At 42.6% G+C, this 4,522-nt stretch overlaps 1 pseudogene; it reads left to right on the top strand.

Annotated features, from left to right (window-relative positions):
• The first annotated feature begins 3,445 nt into the window (after positions 1-3,445).
• Positions 3,446-4,141, top strand: LOC145009908 (putative mitochondrial protein AtMg00300 pseudogene; annotated as a pseudogene).
• The last annotated feature ends 381 nt before the right edge of the window (positions 4,142-4,522 follow it).

Raw genomic sequence — 4,522 nt, 5'->3', positions numbered from 1 at the left:
CATGGGTGAGAACACCCAGTTTGTGCAGGATAGTCGGGGATTATTAACACGATGCGGTCGGGTGTGGTTCTGATGTCTGGTGGGGTCAGACAGACAGTATTCACCCGAGGGCCACCAAGATGTACCAGGATTTGAGTTTGAGCTACTGGTGGCCGTGCATGAAGTGAGAATCGCTTGGTACGTCGAGAGGTTCTTGACCTATAGGATGGTCAAGGCCGAGCATCAGAGGCCGCACGGAAAGCTATAGCGCCTAGAGATTCCCATGTGGAAATGGGAACAGATCACGATGGATTTTATTACCAAGTTGCCAAGAACGGAAAAAGGGTTTCATGACATTTCGGCCATCGTGGATCGATTGACCAAGAGTTCCTATTTCTTGGCCATACCGGAGAGTTCATCGACCGAGAAATTAGCCGACGTGTACTTCCGCGAGATCGTGGCTCGCCATGGGGTTCCAGTCTCCATTGTCTCCAATCGGGATGTTAGGTTTACCTCTTGTTTCTGCCAGAAGTTCCACGAGGAGCTAGGCACGTGGTTGCACTTTAGCATTGCGTTCCATCGACAGACAGACGGTCAAAGCGAGCGTAGCATTTAGAAGCTCGAGGATATGCTGAGGGCATATGTCATTGATTTCGGTGGGAGTTGGGATTCCCACCTACCGATTGCAGAGTTCGCCTACAACAACGTCTATCATTCCAACATTGGTTCCCCACCTTTCGAGTTGTTGTATGGACGGAGATGTTGCACACCAGTTTGTTGGGGTGAGGTCGGACACAGGGTGATGGGGTGGACAGAGGTAGTCTTGCAAACTACCGAGAAGATTCAGCAGATTAGGCATCGACTGTAGACCTCCCAGAGTCGACAAAAGAGTTACACTGACAGACGCCGATATGAGTTGGATTTTCAGGTGGGCGATATGGTACTCTAGAAAGTCTTACCCTGTAAGGGTGTGATCCGCTTCAGTAAAAGGGGGAAATTGGGTCCCCATTACATCGGTCCATTTAGTATCATTGCCAGAGTTGGCAAGGTGGCTTACAGGCTAGAGCTACCGGAGGAACTTAGTCGGATCCACAACACTTTCCATGTTTCGCAGTTGTGAAAATGCATTATGGATTAGGAGGCAGTAGTATCATTGGATGATATTCAGGTCGATAAGCGCCTGCATTTTGTGGAGAGACCCGTGACCATTCTGGTGAGGAAGAGGAAGGTTTTACGGAATAAGGAGATACCTTTGGTAAAGGTATAGTGGAAGCATCATAGAGGATCCGAGTGGACTTGGGAGCTAGAGGCCGAGATGCGAGAGCACTATCCAGAGCTGTTCGTCGCGGAAAACTTCGAGGATGAAGTCTAATTCAAGTGGGGGAGAATTATAACGCCCTGATTCCTAGGTATTGAATTAATATAAGAATTTTCTTATTTTCAAGGTCTACTCGACGAGTTGGTTGTCGTACTCGTCGAGTAGCAAAGGGTTGGTCGGGGTGTTTTAGTGACCTACTTGCCGACTCCAATGAGGGACTCAACGAGTAGGAGCTGGCAGATGAAACCCTAAATTCCGAGGATTTTCACCCTATTTAAGGACCACTTATTCCCCCTTAGCCTCTCTTACTTCTCCCCTCGAATTCAGAAACCCTAATTCTTGTTGTTCTCTATTTTGGTGTGCTTCTTAGCTTGGAAGAGGGATTTTGGTGAGGAAAGGTTTGAAGACCAAGAAGCTTTGAGCAAGGAACAACTAGGGATCTGAAGTCTACCTCATTTTATCACCATTTGGAGGTATCAAGTCATCACCTTGAGCTTTTTCAAGTTAAACCACCATTCTATATTGAGTTTTGGGACCATTATGGGCATTGTGTGTTGCATTTCGAGTAATGAACCAAGATTTGAAGTTGCAACTTCAAATCTAGGCTCATCTTGGCCTTTATAATCATAAAGTCTCACTCTTTAGCGTGTTGGTGAAGCTCTTTTGCCTAGAACCTCTTCTTTAGCTTGTTTTGGGTCATTATCACCTTGCATGCACGTAAACATTGTAACTTTACGTGATAAACATGCCTTGGGAAGATGGATCTACAATATGGAGCCTTAGCATGGATTAAAAAGCATCTGTATGGATGAAGGATTGAAGGGACTCAGTGAGTCGCAAGGTTAACTCGGCAAGTCATATGAAGATGGTCATGAGCTCGACGAGTTGATGAACAACTCGAGGAGTCTGATGGAGAATGCCTTGGGCTCGACGAGTCAGTCAAATGACTCGGCGAGTCGGCTAGGGTTTTCCCAGCCTTTGGACACGCACAAAATCGACGAGTTATAGGGAAATTTGACATGTCAACTAAGGATTTCACGAATTCTCGAGTTCAGGAAGGACTCGACGAGTCAGTGAACTGCACTCGACAAGTTAGGTCAGCATGGGTTGTTGACTTTGACCAAGGGTTGACCAGTTGACCTCTGAGGGTATATTGGTAAATTGGAAATTTATGTAAAAGGGTTCTATGGTGATTATAGGTGGTGGAGTTCGTGTTGGTGATTCGAGAGTTGAGCTTTCTATTTCCAGTTGGCAGTCGCAAGGTGAGTTATCCTCACTATACCCAAGGGTCTAAGGCACCAAGGCCGACCGTTTGGAATGTTACCTGGTTATGTTATGTTCGTATGATATGTTAGATCGGTATCCTAGAGGGTAGGCTAATATTATATGGTATGTGTTTATCGGTTAGATTGGTATCCTAATATATAAAATTGTATTATGTGCTATGTGGTATGCTCTGGTAGATCAGTTGTTGTCTATAGAATGTTATGTGATTATCTGTTTTATATATATATATATATATATATATATATATGTATATATATATATATACATATATATATATACATATATATATATATATATATATGCACATAGTTGTTTGGTGGTTGAGGCTTATCTGCTTTGTGTGGGGGCCAATAGACCTGGGCATTCCAACCTGTTGGTTGTGGGCTGTGAGTATTCCGTCCCGAGGATGATTGGAATCATAGTATGTGGGCATTCCAACATGTTGATTGTGGGCCTAGGGCATTCCATCTCGAGGATGATTGGACCCAATAGTATGTTGTCATTCCAACCTGTTGGTTGTGGGCCTGGGGTATTCCAACCCGATGGTTGACTGGACCCATAGTATGTTGTTTGTGATTCTATGTGTATAGTTGTGAGTATAGGTATTTTGGGGTAAATCACTAAGCTTTCGGGCTTACAGTTTCAGTTTATTGTTTCAGGTACATCGAGGGATCGTGGCAAGGCTAAGGCGTGATCGTACAATTCCTCATCTTTTGTTATGATTGTTGGGAAAACTCTAATATAAACTATTTTGGAAACAAAGTTGCAATGATTATTGATTTAAAGTGTTTTTGATAAGTTTAAATTTGGCATGATTTTTATGGGTGTTACATCAAGTGAAATTGCAATAACACTGCAACTATGGTTCATGAACAATTTGATGAAGGGGATGATCGCGAGGTACTAAATGTAAGTACATCTAGTTCTGTTGATGCTTGGGTCTTGGATTCTGGAGCATCCTATCACGTCATGTATAGTCATGACTGGTTCAAATCTTTCAAAGACCGGGATGACACATTCAAGATAAGTGATGATTAGGTGAGAAGTATTAAGGGTAATGGCATGGTGTAGATCAAGATGCACAACAACGTGGTCAGGAAGTTAGATTGTTGGTACGTTCCAAAAATTTAGAAGAATTTAATCTATCTTGACACATTGGTTAAGAAAGGTATGTGGTACACTGGTGAAGGTGATTGGGTCAAAGTGAAGAAAGGTTATCTAGTTATAATGAAAGGGAAGATGATTCATGGAGATATTTATATCCTAGAAGGAAGTACGATTATGGGAATGGTGGCTATCTCTCAATACTTTAATGAAGGAGATGACAAGACAAAGTTGTGGCATCGTAGGTTGGGACATATGAGTGAGAAGGGAATGTCAGTTATAAGTAAACAAGGACTACTTGGTGGAGAAGCTATTGGAAAGATAAAATTTTGTGAAGCTTGTGTCAATGGAAAGCATCGCAAAGTGAAGTTTGGTACCAGTCAACACATAAGCAAGGAAATCCTAAAATATGTTCAATCAGAGTTGTGGGGTCCTATACCATTGAAGCCTTAAGGAGGATGCTCATACTTTGTGACATTAATTGATGATTATTTAAGGAAGGTTTGGTTATACTTTCTGAAGACCAAAGGTGAGGTGTTTGAGAAGTTCAAGGAGTGAAAGACCGTGGTTGATAAAATGACTAGAAAACAGGTCAAGACTCTAAGGACTGGCAATGGGTTGGAGTTCTACAATGCTCCATTTGATAACTTCTACAAGGAAGAAGGTATATTGAGGTACCATATTGTATGGCACACACCACAAGAAAATGGAGTGGCATAACGGATGAACTAAACACTCATGTAGCGTGCAAGGTGCCTGCAGATATTTGCTAACTTATTCAAAAAATTCTAGGTGGAAGCAGTTAACACTGCTCGTTATCTTATGAATAGATCA

Source organism: Lactuca saligna, chromosome 8 (assembly GCF_052625555.1).
Source record: "Lactuca saligna cultivar CGN05327 chromosome 8, ASM5262555v1, whole genome shotgun sequence".
Classification (NCBI taxonomy): domain Eukaryota; kingdom Viridiplantae; phylum Streptophyta; class Magnoliopsida; order Asterales; family Asteraceae; genus Lactuca; species Lactuca saligna.
This window is presented reverse-complemented; position numbering and strand designations above follow the sequence as displayed.